Raw genomic sequence first — 10,479 nt, forward strand, 5'->3', positions numbered from 1 at the left:
GAGGCAGCATTAAGTGAGTTAAGAGAACAGAGTTCTCCACAGCTTTACACAGGACAATAGTATGATACATGTGGATAGAGTGCAGAATTATCTTATATATATATTATATCTATATAAAATATAAAAAAATATCTGAAACATCTTTTAGTATCTTGCAGGGATACTAGCTCCACAAAGCACGCATAGCAATATCCTACTGTTATCATGTTAGCTAAGATACTAATTTGGGTTTAAATCTTAATTTTAAAAGTTTTCTGCATCCTGCTATTGCAGATCTTAACCTTCTCTTGTTATCATTTATTCTTGTCACTGTCAAGACTGTATGTCTAAGGTACATTCAAATAGTACACTTGGTTCTTGAAATTTTTTTAGCTGAATCATGTGGCACAGTTGTTTCACTTATACTCTTGCAGACATGAAAGATGTTTCTTTATCTTGCTGTTGAGCCTTGGTCTCTCAATGTGTTGTTACTAAGCCACCCAATCACCTTGAAGAAGCATGCACCAGTATCCCACATATTATTATTGGCTCTCATGTGTAATACATTAGCATACCAACTTTTACTTTTGAAAAGGCTATTCAAAGATGCCATTTGTGAGCATCAGGACACTGTAGACAGGCCTACAATGGCGAAATTGAAAAGACAGTCTTACAAAGGTAATCAGCTTTCCTTTGGTGGCTTTTTCATATTATTTTACTCAGTAAGGTTTTTGTATGTTTATCCATTTTTGTAGACTGGCTCATCCAAATGTTTTTGTAACTTCATGAATGTGTCAAAGGTCCTCTGTTGGAATTCTGTGGGAAATATGTAGACTGACCTGCCCATAAGGAACAAGGAAAACATCACAGCATGAGAGTGTGTGGAAGTTAAAATGAAATATTTTCAGCTCTGTCTGTGAAGCTTTAAAAGCACTGAAACAGGAATTCTCAGTTCACAGAATAGTTGCACCTTTATGTCCAGATTCCAGTTTTTAAAAAAATCATTTCTATATTGCTAGTCAACAGTTTAAAAATGTATTATGATATTTAAAAAATAAAGGAACAAACAAGACTGATTCCAGTTACATATTTTTCAAGGAAAACTTACATAAGGAAATCATCTCTTTTCAGGCTTCTGTTGGTTGGTACCTTCTAACAAATGGAAGTGAAAATTTATTGCCAAATAGCCATGTGGAGTCTCCAATGACATTATGTGACAAGCTTACAAAACTGTCATCAATTGTTGCCCTTAACTATGAGGGAAATAGAGATGTCAAGATCCTGAGAGATTCACTACTTGCTTCTATTCTTCCTGTACCAACAGAACAAATCAGTTTTTGACATGTTGTAGTACATGACCTGTCAAATAGCAACAACAAAAAACACTTAAAATTAGGTTCTGTTTCTGAGGTTGGTATGAGTTCTTCTGTGTATCAGAAGAGTAGCACAGGACAGCAAGCACATAAAAAAAAAATGAAACACCAAATGAGCATACCTCAACTTAATTTGAACTAAAGATGTGGTTGAGTATGCTTCTGGTAGTTTACCAGACCACTGGAAGTAATTATTGAGCAGCAATCAGTTCAAATCAGGAAGATTTTCCACAACTCCAAATGCATTATATAGGAAAAGTAGGTCCTTAACTTTTATAAAATCTGAGCTTGGAAGAAAAGGCAATTTATACAGCTAAAAATGCACTGTAAATACATTATTCTTCCTCCTAGGTAAATGACACCATGGTAACCTCAGTGACAATCACATAGCAATAATAGCATAATGTTAAAAGCCTCATGTAATTCATAGTGTTTTTCAGATAAACATTAACTCCTGCCCAGTAGACTTCACAGATCTCAGTCTGTGGCCTGGAATACATGGCAAAACAGCAATGGTGCAGTCTGTTATGGAGGGATTCATGTTCTTCAGGAACAAAGAAGAGTTTCTCAGGGACTGCAGTAGCCCCATGATGATGCAAACAATACCACTTCTCCCTGTAGTTCCATGGAGACACTACACAGGCTATGTCATATGGTACCAGCTGGCACTTTGCATTAGGAATTTCATGATCACTGGTTCCTCTGACCTAAACAGTCCTCTCAGGTTCCCTATTTCCTTTCAATGAGTTTCTTATAATCTCCTATATTGCATTTATTCTCAAAAGCCACACACAAAATCTTTGACTCCATTGTTCTAGTTTAGCTAAAATTCCAGGTTTTTTTTTTTCATCCGGAGAGAGCACGTACATCATTCTTCACTCAGATTTTAACTTACCTAAACCTCTGTTTTTGTCATGGGGGAAAAAAGATACAGATTGATTTACCAATACCAGCTTTTCTCCTGCTTTTAAAACACTAACACATTCATTATTTTGTACATAAAAGACTTATATTTCCTCTCTAGCATGCACCGCTCAAAAGACTCTTCTTGCATCTATTGCAGTTCTCATTTATGCAGTCTGCAACAAAAACACAAAAAGATACAAAGGCATATTCATTTGTTTAAATTCATTCTATCAACAGACTGTGAATTACTGACATTAAATACTCGATATTGTGAAACTAATTCCAGTCACATGCTAGATGTCTCTTCAGTCATTCCATATAGAAAAAAATAAGCTAATAGAAGCACTTATCTCTTGAAAAATTATACATGGAAATGAAAAAAAAAAAAAAAAATTTTACTGATACAATGTAAATTCAGAAAAAAACTACAGTACCCTTTTGAAGGACATTGAGTTCACCTGTAATCTGTAACAACCCATCTATCATAACCCATTAAGCCCGAATTTGGTAAGTAATTATTTTGTTACCACTTCAAGAAAAGTCCATAGATAGGATTTATCTCACCTAGTTTCAGATGTGTACAATGTACATGTCTGTATCTATCCTAATCTCCTCGAGATCCCTTTATTGGCAATGGATTCAGCAGCAAAAGACACCCTGGGGCACTATTCATCTGGTCTGTATTAGAAATCTACTATACACTTAGCTGAATCATGCCTAAGAAATGCTGAATTTCAATTCATTGATTACGGAGATAGTAAAAGGTACCTGGAAATATATTAGGTTTTATTAATCCTATCCTGTGTATATGCATAGGATAAAACCATCCTAGACAAGATCTATAAAAGGAGTTAATAATTTGGAATGTATCTGGCTGGTCAGAAGATCTGGATCAAGGCTGAGTTTCAAGGAGGCTTAGTGCTCACTGCCTGATGATCTAGCTTCTTGAAAAGATATTTCCAAAGTTTGAAAGGACAAGGTCCTGAGCAAGCTGGTTGACCCTGCTCTGAACAGAGGAGTGGAACAGATGAGGTGCAGGGAGCACTTCTAACCAAAACTATTCCATGACTCTGAAATGTCAGAGTTCTGGATCCATCAAACTGAATGTCCAACAATGCACTGCCTCTTCTGGAAACCTTTCTCTTCAGATCTTTCCAGTTGTGTAAGTGGTGTTCTATGCCTTTATCTCTTTAGAAGTGGGCCTTGAACAATAATAAACAAAATTTTTGCATAGTATCACCATGAAAGCATAGAAATTCTGCTAAATATATTGAACTTTCCACACGAAAATGATCCTCAGATCTAATCTCTGCCATCTATACAATATTTTAAAACAACAGTCTGTGCTACAAGTATCTGATTCTGTATTTTATTTTAAATACAGGTCACTTTTTTCTTTCTCATAAGAAAATCTGCAGGCAGAAACTCTTGAGGAAAAGGGGAAAAAAAAGGAATTAAAAAAAAAAAAAATAGTGACTATTTCTTTCCTTATGGGAAGCCTTTTAATAACTCAGCTAGACTCAAGATCTTTATGAAATATGGACCTTTCACACCCAGGATAAAAACCATAATACTTACTCCTTACTAGTGAGGTATATTAATAGTAGATTCAGTGTGACATTATGGTCATTAAGGCCCTCAGGAGCTGTACTATAAATGTCAGGAACTGTTGTCAGAGAGTTAAAGGCCTGTTTCATATAGGCTGCGATAACTGTGTCTTGTTTTCTGTCATACTGTAGAAATGTATGTCCAAAACATACATTCATTCAGTCATATGTAGTGAAGAAGAACTGCCTGCCTTTTGGTATATCCGATTAATATGGATATGTATGAAATACAACTTTATTGGCACCAGTGCCTCATCACCCTCAAATATTTATGTACTTGCCCTGTTTATTTTGCTATGTAAAAAACCTAATAGAAAATAGAAGGGAAAAAATAGAAAGAAAATAATAAAGTATCAGAAAAAAAAAAAATGTCCTTAAAGAATAATTTTCATTAGCGAGGGTTTTCCCAAATGCTTTCATGAAGACACGTTCTTGGCTATCATATTCACAATTCCACTGAGTTGCTACAAGGAAATGTATTTTGTCACCACTTTTTCTGGACTTTAATATTATAGCCAATTGTGGGTCAATGCACTCACACAGCCAATTAATTATAAAATCAGGCTGAAATTTGTATTATGCAAATAAGCTTACTAGCCCATGTGAAATTACAGCTATGCTACGTTGCACAATAAACCACTTTATAATGGACTATGGACTATGGACTATGGGTATGGACTTTTTATTTCTTTTCAGCTCTTACGGTGAGTAAAAAAAAAAATTACCCCACAGAAATTTCAATGAAATTGAACTCATTTTCAAGAAGTAAAAACTGCTTCTCAGAACTAGAGGATGGAGATTAGCTGTATTCTAGAGAGCAAAAATGAAGTAAGATTACTTAAAGCCCTTGGATTACCTGCATTTAAACTTGTCATCACAGTTCTTTAAAATGTCTTGTTAGCAAATTGAGCAATTATATTGAACATCCAAGTATCTTATATTGGAATGCATATGGATTTACTTTTGCTTTAAAATGAAAAATACAAGGTAGTCTATTGCAGTGAAACACGGTAAAGCTAATGAGACATTATGCCATTCTGAGTTAAAACTGATTTCTGGTCTGAGACAAACATCATTCAAATCAGAGAGTAGTCATACATTTGGAACTTTTTTTAAGGTTCTAAATTTGTCACTGAAAGACAGAACAGAAAGAAAGATAAGTTATTGGTTTCTCTCTTTCCTGAAAATGAAAGCAAGAAAATAGGTGGGGCCCAGGGGTCTTGCTGATCTCAGCAGATTCTGAAAAAATTTGAATAAAGGACAGAGTAAACTTTCCTTATCCCATATTTTTTTCTTAATTTTAGATTTTAGAACTGTAGTCAATGTTAATACATTTTCATTTTCTGCTCTTCCCATTACATTGTGAAAACACATTATGATTATGTCAATTCTATTATTTCCAGGATCTTAAGGAAATACATTTTCCGTGAGTTCAGTGAGAAATATCTTATCTTAATGTTGGGATTTATCCATTGGAGAAGGCTGTTTACAGACTCTACTATCATGTTGGAGCATATTAGGGTTGCTGTGTGACATTTTCTTACAGAGCTGTAAAATCTATTGAACTACATTCTCTACTTAGACATGCTCATATATAGAGGAAGGAAAATCAATACACACCATTGAAATAAAAAGTAAGTGAAGACCAAATTCATTCAGTGTGCTTAACTCATGCAAAGAGTTAACTTAGGAGAACAATAAAAATACTGTTAGATAATTTTTTCTTACAGTACAGGGTCCTGGTAATCCTGCTCCTTAGATGTAAGGCAGTAAAATTACAGCTGTAGAATGAAAGCAATCAATCCTTTCAAAGTATTCATCATGTTTAAATGTCTAAAGGTGTTACAGGATTCTGCTGTGAAGCCACTGAATGATTTCAGGCAAAAATAAATCAGTATTTGAAAAGGAAATGCAATAGAGGGCAAAAAGAGACAAGCATCACATTTTGGTGAAATGCATGCCCAAGCAAAGTTGTACTTATGATTAATTATGAAAATAAAAATTATAGAGAAGACTTAGAATTTATAACCCTGAAATTCAGATACAAATTAACTAAAGTTTGCTGATGACACCAAGAAGAGTGGAGAGGTTGACACTCCAAAAGGGAGAGCCACTCTCCAGGAAGACCTAGACAGACTGGAGGAGTGGGCTAGCAGGAACCTTACGAAGTTCAATGAGGAGAAGTGTAAGGTCTTACATCTGTGAACACATAACTCAGGTGCCCAGTTCAGACTGGGATCCACCTGGCTGGAGAGCAGCCCTGTGGAAAGGGACCTGGGGATCTCAGTGAAAAACAGGCTCAATATGAGTGAACAGTGTCCTGCTGCAGCAGCAAAGAAAGCCGACAGGATGCTGGGCTGCATCCACAAGGGCATCACCAGTAAAGATAAAAAAGTCATCATCCCACTCTACTCGGTGCTTGTCAGACCATACCTGAAGTATTGCATTCAGTTTTGGTCCCCACTCTACAAAAAGTATGCAGACAGCCTGGAGAGGGTCTAAAGAAGGGCCACCAGGATGCTCAGAGGACTGGAGGACCTGCCATATGGGGAGAAACTGAGAAAATGGAGTTTGTTCAGCCTTGAGGTGACCTTATTACCATGTTCCAGTAATTCCAGGGTGGCTACCAAGAAGATGGAGACTCCCTATTTACAAGGAGTCACACAGAAAACACAAGGGGTAATGGGCACAAGTTGCTTCTGGGGAGATTCTGATTGGACACAGAAGGTAAATTTTCCCCATGAGGACAGTCAAACACTGGAATAGTCTCAGCTTGACAGGGTGCTGAGCCATCTCATATAAACTGTAATATTACCCTAGAAAGGTTGGACCAGATGATCCCCGAGGTCTCTTCCAACTTAACATTCTATGATCCTATGCTGATTCTAAATCTGTCATCTAAAAATTAGGCAAACTAACCTAGTCATCTGGGTTCCACATACAAGGAGTAGAAAGGTGTACTGTCCATTGATGTCACTTTGATACAAGTGCAGATGCTGAAGACATACTACTTGAGGATGTTTTAGTCCTCAAATCCCTCCTTTGACTTTCATGAGACAACTAGCTGAGAAATCTAGCTTCTAGATAGTTAAAGTTGTGTAACTAGTCCAACACAGCCAAAGCAAAGAAAATTTTACTTTCTTGTTAAAAGCAAGAAACTCTCTGTAAATTTTAAGTAAAAATTAATCAAAATTGATCCATTTGATTTCTGTTTTGATTAGCTGACAACTACAAGCATAACAAAATCTCTTTGCATGAAAATTCCCTATTGTCATACATGCACAACTGTAAACTATTGCAGACAAATGAATGTGTCAAGTTCTTATCATCCACAAGTTTTGGCTATTTTCTTTTATTATTCCCCTATCCCTGTATCCCCCCTCTAAAAAAAAATATAACAAAAAAAAGTATTGGACAAGTAGGTCACAACTGTGACACTCCATGTTGCTGGCTTATGGCTCAGGCTGTCAATGTTCCACGGGGTTTGCAGGATGGTGAAGGACAGTGGCATGGGGGCCACTGGGCTCTGAGAGAGAAATCAGGTTGTGAAGGTGACCCCAATCTGTCCACAGAGCCAATCCAGGTAGGCAATGGTTACAAGAAGTGCCTTGCACATCCCAAGGTTGCTGCTGCTTGATCCACTGCATATTTTTAATATCTCCTGATGATAAGTGAACTGCGCATAGCGCTAGCCCAGTAACTAAAATCAGCATCCTCTCAACACTGTTTTTGTCAGATTACAAAGTTCAGAGTCTCCCTGACAGTCAGGCGTCCTTATACATCCAGTTGTTAAGGGACCAGCAGCTAGTCACATAACCTTTCAGCCATAGCTGAAAGTATCTTTTCCTGTTGCTTAGTCCCTGCTGCACACAAATATTTTCTTTGCCCCTTTTCTTTTTTATTGGACAGCTGTCTATAGCTCTGACCTGCTGCCTCCACACACAGCTTGGCAGGGGACAGGGGACACTCAGTGGTGTCTGGACTTAGTAGCTGACACAAAGAGCAGATGTCTTAGACTAACAAACACACATCACACACTACAGCTCCACCACCAGTTAAATGAGGCCCTTATTTTTCCATGACAATAGGAGGCCTGGACCCTGCAGCTGCTGTATAAATATGGTAAGAAACACTGAAAGCCAACAGCAAAGGAAGTAAAGAAGATTGAGCCTTTTAAAATATTATTTCTGTTGTTCTGTATACTTCAGTGGCCTTTCTTTAGATTTGGGATGAAATAAAACAGAAAACAAACAAAACCAGAAAGCAACACACTTCCTCCTCAGGATTATTCATCTGGCTAACACAATGCAACCCGGTGTGTGTGTGCCTGCACTCACATCTGTACTGGTAAAATGAGATATTCTATGCCTTTGCTGAATCTACCTGTGACAACTGCATGGCAAATAACAGTACTACAGTGGACTTCAGGATGTATAGCTTTTGCTGTGGGCTGCTTATGAACACCTCAGATGCCAAGGGCTTCAAAGAAATATTTCTGGTAACTCTGTGCTTTATCAAGATATGTTTCTAACAAGAGGTATCCTCATTAAAGGTAGACTAGTATCTAATCCTTTGGTTTTCATCAGTGTCCTATTGTTTCCAGTGCTACAGAAAGACTCTCTGAAAAGTCTGTTATTTTTCAGACATTTTTATTTTATGTGCCTCACTTGTGAGGAAACTGCCTTTAACTATGCAATCACAACTTCAGTAGGAGAAGGCATCTGAAAATTGTGCTGGCATATTCACCTTTAAAATGTTGAAACACCAGAGATCAAAAGGTTCAAAGAAATATTTCTGGTAACTCTGTGTGCTTTATCAAGATATGTTTCTAACAAGAGGTATCCTCATTAAAGGTAGACTAGTATCTAATCCTTTGGTTTTCATCAGTGTCCTATTGTTTCCAGTGCTACAGAAAGACTCTCTGAAAAGTCTGTTATTTTTCAGACATTTTTATTTTATGTGCCTCACTTGTGAGGAAACTGCCTTTAACTATGCAATCACAACTTCAGTAGGAGAAGGCATCTGAAAATTGTGCTGGCATATTCACCTTTAAAATGCTTACAAGTCTGACAAACTTGAATTAAAGGCATGAGAGCCCTATACAAAGGACTTATCTGTACTGTTAAGAGATTAGCATATTTAGGGCAGGAATGTCCCAGTGGACTGTGTGGGCATATGTGGAGCAAATTAAAGTTACATTTCCTTGGAAAGCAGATTATGATCTTCACTTTCTTCCCAGAGTGCAACAGAAAGGCTTTACCATGGAAATAATACCCCCACCTTTTTAGGGCAAATTGAGCATAGAAATCAGAAATGTGAGTTGGACTTGGTGTTGCAAGTGTTGTGTTTGCAGGTCGTTATGCTTTCCACCTTTGGAAACCATTGGAGCAGGCAATTACAGACACAGCAAATTGGATTTCAACTTCAAGTCTTTCATCGTACTATAAAGAAGGATTTGAACAGAAAATGAGTAGGCGAGACGCTAGTCTTATTTTAGGTGTAAGTCCATCTGCTGGCAAGGCCAAAATCGGAACAGCCAATAGAAGAATGGTGATTTTGAATCACCCTGATAAAGGTGGATCACCTTATTTAGCAACAGAAATAGATGAAGCAAAAGACTTGTTAGAATCCAAAAAACTGAAACCCAAAGCCTTGGGTCGTAAGAGACTCAGTAGAAACATTGTGCAACAGCTTTCATATCTAATTGCTCTGTACAGTTTCCTAACCCTCCATTCACTGTTGCTACTTATTGTCATAATTAAGAATTTAAGACTCTTTAAAAGCAAAGTGAAATATTTTACAGTTAAATAAAGTTATGTACAGTTATCTTCCTGATAGGAGCAGTGAGTTGGACTTGATGATCCTTATGGGTCCCTTCCAACTCAAGATACTCTAGGATTCTGTGACTCTCTGCTGATTAACCCATGTGGTTTCTAGTGGGAAGAAAACAAACAAACCAAGAGTTCCCAAGGGTTTTATAGTCTGTGTAGAAAAGGAAGTAACTGTGAGATAAATTTGTCTTTCTTGGCTTTTACAAATGTCATATGGGAACACATTCCTACATGAGTCCAGGCAAATGCTGGACAATATCAAGTCCTGTTAATCAAAATGGCATCAGCATCCATGTGTGTCAGCAAACTGGCAACTATGTTACAAACAAGCAACATTCACAGGAAAGTAGCTGTGTTATGAAATCCAGATATATTATTTTCACCACTGGAGGGCTCCCATATATTTTCATTACTTCTGTAAGAACATCCTAAGATATGGGGAAAAAATACAGAATATATGGCTTCAGAAAAGTGTGTTTCCTTCAGCTAAATGCAGGTATAGGCTCACAACAAGGATTTTTTACACCTTCAATAAACCTTTGTTTTACAAATAAAATAAATACAATTTTATTATTTACAATAATAGCCTTAGATAACATTTAATGAGACCATTGCAAGCTGGTTTACAAAGAAAAGTGGGATTATTTGACATGGAGGGAGAAACAAGAGAAGTTATTTTGTCAAAGCTGCCTACCACCCCAGCAGGTCTCAGGTCAGGCCTCGTCTGTTCCTTTCGTGTTAGAATCATTAGGATGCCACAAAACCAACAATGACTTGCACTGC

At 37.1% G+C, this 10,479-nt stretch overlaps 1 pseudogene across 1 annotated transcript; it reads left to right on the forward strand.

Moving 5' to 3' along the window:
- The first annotated feature begins 626 nt into the window (after positions 1 to 626).
- On the forward strand, positions 627 to 9,676 carry LOC104391273 (annotated as a pseudogene). The gene is made up of 2 exons (XR_719869.1): positions 627 to 657; positions 9,186 to 9,676. The product of XR_719869.1 is annotated as a dnaJ homolog subfamily C member 15 pseudogene (transcript).
- The last annotated feature ends 803 nt before the right edge of the window (positions 9,677 to 10,479 follow it).

Source organism: Chaetura pelagica, unplaced genomic scaffold (genome assembly GCF_000747805.2).
Source record: "Chaetura pelagica isolate M959 unplaced genomic scaffold, ChaPel_1.0 scaffold174, whole genome shotgun sequence".
In the NCBI taxonomy this organism is placed as follows: Eukaryota; Metazoa; Chordata; class Aves; order Apodiformes; family Apodidae; genus Chaetura; species Chaetura pelagica.